Raw genomic sequence first — 11,612 nt, 5'->3', positions numbered from 1 at the left:
TGTCACGGCACCGCCTCAGCCCGGCCCCGCCTCCGGGGCTCGCGGCACGCCCCCGATCGCTGTCTCTGCGTGCCGCGCTGTGGCCCGGCCACCATCGATGATTGGGCGTTCGGCTGTGCGCGGGGAGGAGTCGCCCCCGCGCGCTCCCCATAGGCGGGGCGGGAGCCGCCATTGCTGCGTGTGTGACGCTGCTGCTGTTCCGGCGTTTCTCAATCGCTCCATTCCTACTCATCTTCTTACGCTTAGATGGATAAGCCACTGGCGGGAGTGATTCCTGCGCCCAGGCTGCCTGACACCACGTGGCGAGGGCGGTAGGACCGCTGCCCTCCTCCTCCTCAGTGTAACACCGGGCCAGGTGATGTTCTGTAGGCAAAACTGCCAGCGAAAGCCTAGCTGGGTGTTGAACTGTTGGCGAGGGTGGAAATGCACAGAGGGGAAGGCTGAAGGAGGATGTTGTCCCCGAGAGTGGTTAGTTTTACGAAGGAACCAGATTTTTCTAGGCCAGACTGCTGAGTTGTCACCTCAGAGGTAGTGCTACAACAGCTGTGAGCAAATAATCTCGACAAAAGTATGAAGTAGTACAAACTGAAGTTTCCTTGCTTTACTTCCCTTCACCTGTCATACTCGGAGAAAAAGTGCTTCCCCGCCTCTTTTATCTGGAAATGCGCAGTTGGCAGGAGTATAATGTTGACTGGGGGATAATGTAAAAGGCAAATTTTTTTCAAGTTTTCACTTTGTTTAATGAATTTCATAGAATTTTCCAAAGCAGTAAATTCAGAGGTAACAGAACAATGGATATTCTCAGATCATCTTGGTTTCCTTCTAACAATAAAACTTGATGTGCATCACATTTTTCCATACAAAGAATAACACAGGAAAACTGAGTACTGTCTAGGAATATAATACTAAAATATTAAGTGAAATCACAAGACATAGCTTACACAGCTACTGTCAAGTACAACTGCTTATTAGGGCTCTGTTCACATTGTTTTACCCTGTAGGAACATCCCTCCTGTCTTCTTTCAGCACCTAGGGGCCCAACAGTAAAAAGGGGACTTGAAACTTCAAAAATTTTTTTATTCTGGGCTGCAGGTGAAATTTCCTTAATGCATCTGAACATGGCCATCCAAACCATCTAATTCTTTTTAGAGCTGGCTGTCAGAGATGTCTCAGACTATTATCCCTGTTGCAGCCACCTCCTGTTATCCCACTGGCTCTATGGCATCTTAGTCTGTGCTCTTTTGGGAGAGTGGAGGAGGCTTCTCTAGTATGAGGAATGTCCACAGTTGTAGATGTGGTGCTAACAGAAGAACCACCTTTTTTGTAGCTTGCACAAGCTGAAGCAATTGTGTAACATGAAGTGGTTCAGTTTCTCAAGAACTGAATATAGTCATTATTAGGTAACCAGCTACACCAGTTACAAGTGAGCATTTTTGCTGCCATTCTATGAATTTTTCCTTTTAACTTTATGAGTCATGCTATAATGTAAGGCTTAGGCATGTTTTCCACTCAGTGTAAGGTTTAGACACGTTTCCCACACAGCAGGAAAAGCTAGGTAACAATTAGGATGAAAGGCTAAAACATTTTCCTCAGCTTTCAAGTTTGGCAAATTTCGAATGACTCAACACCACTGTTATTTTTTACCTTCACACATCATTCTACAAAAAAAGGCTGTTATTTGATGAGTTACACGTTTTCTCCACCATTTTAATTTTGTCTCAGTCTGCAGGCAGGAGACTTTCAATGGCCATTTATTAAACTGACCTCTGGCTGGGAACGGCACTTGTCAAAATAGTACAGGAGACCTGTGTGCTTGAAAAAATGGTTGTGTACAGAGGAGTTTTGACTTTCAGCGTTGTTCACTCTTGTCAGAAAACGACTTTTTAAGTCTCATTCATTAAGATAATACACAGTATGGTGACAAAAGAAAGGTCTTTGTCAGTAGTTGGAATGATTATTGAAGACAATGTGGTTTCTCTACTCAAAGTACTTTAAATGAGGATGTTTCTTTACCCCATGGTCAGTGTGAAACACAAGCAATTGAGCCTGTTTCACCAAGGCTGTAAAACCCTACTGATAGCCCTAGTGGGTGCTCTTGAGTAATTTGAAATTTAAAGCTGTAGTCCTGTTGACCAAGTCCCATGGCAGAGGACAACTTTAAAATGTAAAGGTCTCTGGTTCAGTTACATACCTCATGGAATTTTTTTTTTCCTGAAATGTGAGTGTGGTAATAAAGCTGCGAGCCAGTGAACCTTTTCTGTTATTTCTCTTCATGTATTTGCCACTACAAATAATGTATTTTATAATATGTATAAATAAATATATGTGTGTATATATTAACCTATGATGCTCATATTTTGAATGACAAGAGTCACACTGAAAGATGTGGTAAGGTGTGGAATGAGAAAGAGTTGGGTATAAAGGCTGGAGTATTATCAGGAGATGAAGTGCTAAAGTCTGAAGTGCCAAGTGTGCCAGTGAGGAAGAGATGCAGATGAAGGCCAGCTTTAATGGTAGAAGGTATTTTAGAGCCCTTTATGCTAATGCTCTATACAGTGAGTGGAATTCTGCATTACACCAACTCACATTGGCTGTGTACAGATGACCCTTTAACAGCGTCTGAGTTTGCTATTGTGGCTCTTAACTTCTCTGTTTCTGATTAAAATCTTGATTATATGAAGCAAAATACCTTCCAGCAGTTTTCTTGAAGTTTGCCAGATTTTTTCAGACACTTCAGGTGTTTTTTCTTGGATTTGCATATTTTTAACAATATCAAATTACTGAGAGTTTTGTGCTGAGCAAAAGTATTTTAAATTACACAGTAAAGTCAGAGTTTGGTATCTTTTCATTAGCAGACTAAAATGACATTTCTCTGAGTAGGAAAAAGTGGCTCATTTTTTTTTTTCTTAGGGAGATCACTGCATCCGCCTCTTGGGAATCTGACAGGACTGAAATCTGTGTGAACCCAGGGAAGTGGCTGCCTGGGCTGAGAGTGCCACATGGTCCCTGAAAGGAAGTGAATGGTTGTACAAGAGACTGGTGAGTGAGCCAAACAATGGGGAGAAAAGCAGAGATGAAAACTTAGAACAGACCTGTGCAGATGATGGACTCGAGTCTGAATCTGGGCAGATAAATAATGCCTGCTGCATTCCTGTTCAGTGTCTCAGTTTCTTACTCTTTCCCTGTCCCTTGAGAACCACCCCTCAGTTTTTAGCTGTGAGGGCAGCATGCAGGGCAGAGCCAGGACCAGGACACTGAGTTTTGTTTTGCTAAATGGACTTCGGTAAACATGAGCCTGATGGTCCTGGCTCAGGTGCTAGGATAGGGTAGTTACAGAACTCAGCAACATTGACTCAATGGGTCCAAACAGTGACAATGTTTTTTTCCATCAGCTCATCAATTAACTGCCTCCCAACATTGTTATCCATTGTTAATAGATTCTGTGTAGGCACTGCAGCTATGCTATTTGTTTTGCTGCCTGGCATAGATTAGTAGTTCTCTGGCAACCCTGCTCCAAGGCTTTGAAAGCCTTTATGAAGCGCATCAGTAGTAAAGTCACACTTAGGAAAAGCTGTTGGTCACACAAAGCTTTTGCAAAGCTGCTGAAAAATTGGGCAGCGTCTCTGAGATACAACCTGTGGGGTTGGGGCAGCCGTTCTCTCCTGTGGATTCTGTTTAAAGATTTCACCAAGCAAGATTGATGGCTGCCTCATGACCTGGGAAGTGGATAGCATTTCTTTCTACATAGAATGCAGGAAACCATGAATAGGAACTTAGTGGAGTCTTCCTCACTCTGTGGGTATTTCCAGTAGTTGTGAAGAGAGATCATCCGTGATAAAAATGAAATTTAAAATGTTTAAAAGCCACATCCGTGGCACCTTTCCTCCCAGACCACCTTAAAAACAAAGAACCCGTTCCCGTCAAAAAAACTCTCAAGCACCGCGCCCCCCCAGGTCGGAGACGGGGCGAGGGAGCCGCAGCGGAGCCGCCGGCTCTGCCACCGACAGAGAGAAAAGAAAGAGCCGGCCGCCCCCCTCCCGGTTCGGAGCGGAGAAAAGCCCCGTCCGCCCGCAGCCGCGGAGCAGCCTCTCCCCAGCCCCAGCCGTTCCCTGTGCCGGAGCGGAAAAAAGCCCCGTCCGCCCGCAGCCGAGAAGCAGCCTGACTGCAGTCAGCCGCCGCCGGTTCAGCGCAGAGAAACCCCGGCCGCCCCCGCCCGCAGCCGCGGAGCAGCCTCTCCCCAGCCCCAGCTGTTCCCCGTGCCAGAGCCGAAAAGAGCCCCGGCCGCCCCGTCCGCCCACAGCTGCCATACTGCCCGCCCCGGGCCGCCGCAGCTGCACCATTTCAAAAGAAAGAAACCCACGCCTGCCACGTGCCACGTTCCACCTCCCACCGCACAAGCCCTGGCCCAAACCCCCACAACGTTGCCGCCACTGTGAAGCAGCGTGAGACCGAAACGCCATTACTGCGGCAAGACCATCACGCGGCCGCAAAGAGCTCCAAGCGCCCGTCCCGGCTGATCCCGCATGCAAATTAAGGACTCCAAGAGGGTCTCGGGATAAAGTTTAACATCAAAAAAACCCTTATCAAATAAAAACCAAGTAAAATTAAAACGGATAAGAACTAATGCTCAGCCGTGTGGACCCTAGGGAATCAGAAGAGCTAATTTCACCGGTTTTGCTTACTAGCCGTAAGTTAAAAAGACCAAACCGGAGATGAGACCACAGGAGAAAACAAAGAACTGTCAGGACTCTGGGATTGCTTCCCAGCGAGGGCCAGTCCTCCAGCTCTGTTGAATTGCATGCAGCAGAGCTGATAAAGCCCTCCTCCTCCACGGCGACCACGGGCAGCCAAAAACCCCTCAGGCAAATATTAATAAGAGCTGATTAATAAAGGCGTTTATGGAGATTAATATTTTCTCCGCCCACTTTTATTCATAACAATCCGCTTTTATGTCATTTCGCAAACTCCTATCTGTGTCATTTGCTGTTTTATTTAAGCATTCCTGCCAGTATCCTGCCTCTTCTATCAATCATATAAACTTTATATTTCTTTCCCCTCAAGAAGTGATTTTCCATACGGAATATCAGTGCGTAGGAAAGGTTAAAACGCTGAGGCTATTGAGTCCTTTTTGATTTGACTTTGTTGAGTGAGCTGCAGAAACCCTACCGGTTCTTGAGTGTACTGCAGAGTAACTAGAAACAATGGAACAAAGAAGAAACTGAAAAATCCAGTCGCAGTTCTGTGATAACAGCAGAGATATTTGGGAAACTAAAGTGCTTTTTCAGGACTTCAGTTTGGGTAGACTCTATGTTTGCTATCATGTTTGAGAACTGTTTGTCTTGTGTTTTTAACTAGTGAGGTTTCTAAATGTTTGAAAGTGAAAGAAATTACTGTGTGGGTTGTAGACTGGAGAATCTTGTACAGGACCAAGGCAAGACAATGACAAAATTCTTTTTCAGTTATTCTCTCTTCTGAGGATGGTCAATTTAAGATAGTGTGTTTTTCTGGCTGTGTTAAAGCTGTACAAGACAAGTATGGTGACTTTTTCTACATTATAAGTTTGCTGACTTCTTAGGCAAATTTCAGCTGTAATCTTTATTGTGATTTTTATTAAAAGTTTTTGCAGCTGTTCACAAAGGAGAAACCAGCCATGGTATCTACAGTCTGGTAAGTAGAGTACTTCATTAGGGTGAGACAGGTACACAAACTGAAACAAAGGAGTTTTTAATCTTTTTCTCTACTTCAAGTACTTGAACTACTTTAATCTTTGTGAAGACAAAATAATTAAGAGAATTATTTACCTACAGAAATAGGTCTCTGCCTGCTCAGTTACTGAAGATAAAAATCAGAGCTATTTGTCTGACATCTATGGTCCTCAGCAGTGCAATTGGCAGCTCTCATTTAGACAATCAGGCAGCTAACAAGTTCCTTCTGCTTAGCTCTGTCTGCCTCAATCATCTGACTTATACAATCGATGCTAAGGTCTGAGAGGGGCTCGGAAATGAAACCAAGAGTATTAGCTTGGGAGTGGAGAAGTAAAGCTTGTTGGTGTGAGGAAGCAGTATGAAATTATACCATCTTTTATCCCGTCGCAGTTCAATTTGTTCTTTCAGCTTCTTACCCAACATACATTTAAAATCCAAATAAGAACTAATCAACTCCAAAGCAGTAATGACCAAGATTGCTATTTTCTGTTCCTCAGTGTGAATGAAATGCTATGGGAATGAGGTATCTCAGCTGCATCAATGTTTCTAGCATTCCTGCTAGATAAATATCTAGTAAATATCCGTGTCCTTTAATAATAGAAAAATCTGTCTTTCTGGTTTCACAGTGATTTTTAATTGACCCTTATTAATCAGGATTGAAAGTGGTATGTTTGCAGAAAAAGTTAGGACACTTTTTTGGAAAACATTTAGGTACATGACTTCGGTGGCTGCATAATACAGCATTGCTACCTTAAAGTATTTGAGTTGCTTAAAATAGAGAAAACCAGAAAAGGCATAAGAACTAGAGATGGACCAATTAAAGGGTACATTTTCGAAATTTGTCACAATGTGGATTATGTTTTCAAAATGTCTTTTTCCCTGAGACTACTTCTTGCATAGTGTCTTGGGATAACTTTTTAAGGATTCTTCGAAGAACCAATATCAGGGCAATATTGATTTTTGTCTGTCTTATAGTGGGAAATCTACCAAAGACCAGTCTTTTATGAGGTGCTGGGTAGGACACAGATTTGCAACTATTTAGAGTCTGACCTGATAATACTAAGTTCAATACAGAAATAAGACTAACAAAGGGTGGTGGGGTGTGGGGTTTTTGGTGTAGAGGAGGATTTGTGCTTGTTTTAAGTACATTTATGTGTTTTCTAGCAGATTATAGAATAAATTGTCCAAGAAAATATGATAGAAAGAAATTCAGGACTGACATTATAGGCTCCAAATTACCAGGAAACTAGCAAACCCTGTTGTTACTGATTAATTAGTATGGTTTTATGCATAGGCAGGTATCATGATCACAATCTGATGTGTTAGAAAACGATGTGCCACTGCCCTCTGTGGTAAGCCCAGTGTAAAGTTATTATAGGCCTCTAATAAACAACCTTCTAATGCAGCACTGGGAAGACTAGAAGTTGTCTTGACAAACAGTGTTGTTATTTCTAGGAAATGGAGCAGTAGCTGTCATTGGTAGTGAAAATCAGGATGAATACAATCAGTTTGAACAAAGAAACCTTACTTTTGTAGTAGGGATGTGTCACAGAAAGAAACAATTTGTCTCAGTTTTTGTGAATCTGTGTTGCGTGGTTGTCCTGCACTCAACCGCACCACTGCAATTTCATGCCAGGAAGCCCGTGTGATCACCATGTGTTTCTCTGACATGCTTTGAATTTACCCTTGCATTACCTTCTCATGTAATCTCATTTGGTCAGTCTTATGTAGCAGTGTCTGACCTACCTTATTTTATTAGACCAGCAGATTCAGTTGAAAAACTTTGGAACTCTCAAATCCGGTATTATCCTAGGGAAGCTCCGTGTATAAAAAGAAGGTGGTTTATAGAGGAAGACAGACCTGTTCCTGCTTGACAGGGATTGCTTTGTCGTGCTCACTCTGCATGTGGTAGGACAGATGGTAAAATAAAATAGCTAAGGCACGGGTGTGGGGAAACGATAGAGTAGTGGAGCAGAACCATTCAGTCTCACCAACAGCTAGTGCCTGCCAAAGTGATATGCAAGGAATCAGAAAACTCTGCTGGCTCCCACAATGACGACTTTGTAAAATGAAATCATTAATCATCTGTGTCCAAATTTTATTGAGGGAAGTCATGGATACAGATGTTTTGCCACTCATGGTATGCATAATTTATGAAAGCATTTGTATCATACATGCTGTTAGCAGATCTCTGACAAAGGTGAGAAGATGCTGAAGACATGTTATTTTTTCCTGCTGTGCTTGCTGTTCTTGAGGCTTGAGGTTAATCCTGGTCTTAAAGTGAGGATTACTCAGAATGTCTAACATTGCCAAGAAGTTAATTTATCATAAATACTCTATATACAGAATATTGTTTCTTAATAGAGGTGCAATGAAGGAACAAGCTTCTTAAATACTGAAATAGAATATATTCCTTTTGTCACCTCACACCAGGAACTCACTTCTGTTGGAAAGAGGGAGACTGACTCAACCGATGTTGATCAATCAGGCTCAACTTTGTTTTCTCGCTTACATTTATATTCAAAGTAATCAGCTCATACATACTACAAAAGCCAAGCTCCTGATTGGTGGTGACTAAACAATAGCTTACTTCATGCTATATCAGCATATTGCAAAAGTCATATCACCTTGTAGTGTTCAGTTCCTCATTTCTCATGATCTCAGTTTTTCTCCCTCATCCTGTTATTTTCTAACAGTTCTGCCAAGAACATGCTGGCCTTGTCCTAGCTTCTAATTACAAGATTAATCTGAGAGCTATTGTGTCCCTTATCCTCTAACCATTCCTCAGCCATCTCCTCCACAGTTCCCCCTTTTTCTTTAATGGTTGCAAGTACTTGGGACTGACGACGAAAAAGCAAGCAAGCAGCAGCCTTATGCATAGAATAACAATTAAAATCATAGGCAAAAATGGTAGTTCTTCTTTCAAAAGCTGAGTTAACCATGCTGTTAGACTAAAAGTCTGAGTTAGCCAGTCGTCTAGGGGATTTTTTGAAAGTTTAATATCTGTCGTGTGCTTTTTTAACCAGTCCAGTTGCACATGTATTGATTGGCTATGATTGGATAAATTAAAGCAACACATCCTTTTGAACTCTGAACACCTGTGCTCTTGCACAAGAAGAAGGAAATCTATAGTGACTCTGTTCTGAAGGACCACGTGTCTCAGGCTGTTTACATCTTGAGTGAGTGCTGATATGACCTCTGTAGTAACATTAGCTTGCTTTATGGCTCAACATGTAAGTTTATTAAGTGACACCAATGCATGAGCTGTGCCAGCTCCAGGGGTTATAGATGCAAAAATATGAGCTGCAGAACCTCATAATTCTACTTTGTCATTACAATTTTTATTAAGGGCCCATAAAGATCGTCGTCGTCGTACCTGAGTGCTATTGATCAAAGAGGGCAGTGTGTGGCGGTCAGGGGCAAATAATGTAAGCTGACCTAAATAACAGGGACTTCCTATTACTGCTTTAGGTATTCTTTGCTATGCTCTATCCCCACAGATCAGGAAAATTCCTGCTGGCAATGCTTTCGCTGTATTATTGTTCCAAATCCTGTTTCTGTTACTCTTGGCTATTACACCATAGGCCCCAAGCCCTTGGTGATCACTTTTGTTGCCACAGTACCCATTTCCTTGGTAGTTGTATCCCTGAACATGGGAGGACACATTAGTCCAGGTTGCCCCATTGAGATTTTTGAAAGCGTTCTGCTTTTGTTGAATATTACCAAATACATAGCACATTTGGGTCCAACCTTCAGTATCATTTCCAATTGCTACCGATCCTAACAAGTCTATTTCCTGTGGGTCCCAAGGTAAACTGGTATTTAAATTGCTAATAATGCAGGCAGCAATTTGACTGCTGTGACCTTGAGTACAACGGGCAAGTTTACTGTAATTGCTAAACAGTCCTCGGTCCTATGGATTCGTAAGATTAAGGAGTAACCCTATCAGGCAGGTTTTGAAAGGCTGTGAGATGCTGGCTAATGACAGACAAAAGGCATTAGTTCTAGTTGCATTTGCCCAGGTAACCCACACATTAACATTTTCCCATACTGGAGGTATTGCGCTTACCCCGCTTTCCCTTTTTAGGTTTATGCCCCAGCCTAGCAAAATGAGCACAAAGATCATCTCAGTCATTTTCTGGAATTACCCACCCTCTGGGGACACCTACTGTTTTACCACAGCAAGTAGCACAAATCTTTGAGCATGCAGCAGCAAGCAAGCGTGCAGCGTGATGCTTTATCTCCTAGCGGACTCTGGCTATTATTCTTTGTTCCGGAGACTCAAACAACTGGCTTGCCAAGTGGGCGGAAAGTCCTGTATCTTTTTCTAGTGCAGTAATGGGTGTCTCCCTGCAGTATCGGTCAAAGCACAAGGGACAAATTCGATCATACAATAACTCTTGATTAGCCCACACTCTACGACCACATCCAGCACAGTCCAACAACAACCAAGAGATACACCTCCAATCTTTACAAATTAGGCAACGTTCTGTGGTAGTATTTCTATCAAAGGTAGATGAGAGGACCCACTGCAGTTCTCCAATCCCTCCAGGGGATGTAATTTGATTTATAGCTTGGTCTACCTGCTCATTTATTTGCCCCTTGAGGCTCTCCAATATCGGTCTCAGCATGATTAATATCTTTGTCTTAATTCTCTCATGGTCCTCCAACTGTTCACTCAGAAATTCTGCCATGATATGGTCTGGCATTTCTTGCTGGGATCTACTGTGAGCCTGTAGGGGTAGAAACATACAGATAACCATGCCCCCAAAACAGCACTTTTGCTGGTTCTAGCCAAATACCTGTTTTAGGATCTTTGTATTTGACCCATACATCATTTTGATGTTCCTTATCAGGGCCTTTAGCATGCCTCATGGCTGCTGGCTCCTTTAAATCTCCAAACACACACAAATGATTTATTACAAATAACACAGTAGTCAATCTCTGCTGTAAATCTGTCACTATTTCCTGTGTCTTTAAATATGCTTTAAGCATTCCATGTGTGCGCTCTACCACAGCCTGCCCAGTGGGTGAGTGAGGAATGCCCTGTTTTATGTTCCACCCCCCAAGTTTGCAGGAAGGTTGTGACACAGGAGCTAGTATATGAAGGGCCGTTACCAGTTTTTATTGTCTTCAGCACTCCCATGACTGCAAAGCAGGCAGTAAGATGTCGAAGTACATGACTGGCCCATTCTCCTGCCTGAGCTGTAGCCCATACATACTTGCTATATGTGTCCACTGTAACATGCACATATTTTACTATACCAAATGATGAAATATGAGTAACATCCATTTGCCATATTTCATTTGGTCCCTGTCCCCAGGGGTTGACTCCCACTCTTATACCGACCCCCCCATTGTGGTGACTACAAATGGGACAAGCCCTTACAATATCAGTAGCCTCTGTTGAGGTTATCTTAAATGCTCTCACCAACCCCTTGGCATTCTGGATGGAATATAGCGTGTGACTCCCTAGCTTGTTTCTGGGGGGGCAGGAGTGGTGTTCCTGCTACTGCAACCAGCTTATCAGCTCTATCATTTCCTTCGCCTAACCCAATGTCCCACTTATGACTGCGAATGTGAATAACTGCATAGGGATGTGTTCTGTTCTTGTCTGAATTGCCAGTCTTAATTGAATAAGGAGGTTCCCTAGTCTCTTGTTATCTACTTGTCTTATTTCTGAACCCTCCATTCTCTGCACTATCCCAGCAACATATAATGAATCTGTAACAATGTTCACCGGTTCTGACAAATTTGTCATGACCCATTCAACAGCTGACAACTCCAAGGTTTGTAAAGAGTCTCCCTCTTCTGCAGACAATATTACTTCTCGCCATTCATTTCCCTGCTGCCATGTAATAGCAGCTTTTTGTGACTTCTTCCCAGCATCTGTGAAAACTGTGATTG

General features: G+C 42.9%; 1 protein-coding gene across 1 annotated transcript in view; it reads left to right on the top strand.

Annotated features, from left to right (window-relative positions):
• Positions 1-133: 133 nt before the first annotated feature.
• The window catches only part of BPIFC (BPI fold containing family C), a gene marked incomplete at its 3' end in the record, with an annotated part of 56,564 nt that continues 45,085 nt past the window's right edge, over positions 134-11,612 (top strand). The window contains 2 exon segments of the mRNA XM_083860137.1: positions 134-355; positions 2,911-3,039.

The sequence above is a fragment of the Zosterops lateralis genome (genome assembly GCF_965231275.1).
Source record: "Zosterops lateralis genome assembly, chromosome: 4".
Lineage (NCBI taxonomy): Eukaryota > Metazoa > Chordata > Aves > Passeriformes > Zosteropidae > Zosterops > Zosterops lateralis.
This window is presented reverse-complemented; position numbering and strand designations above follow the sequence as displayed.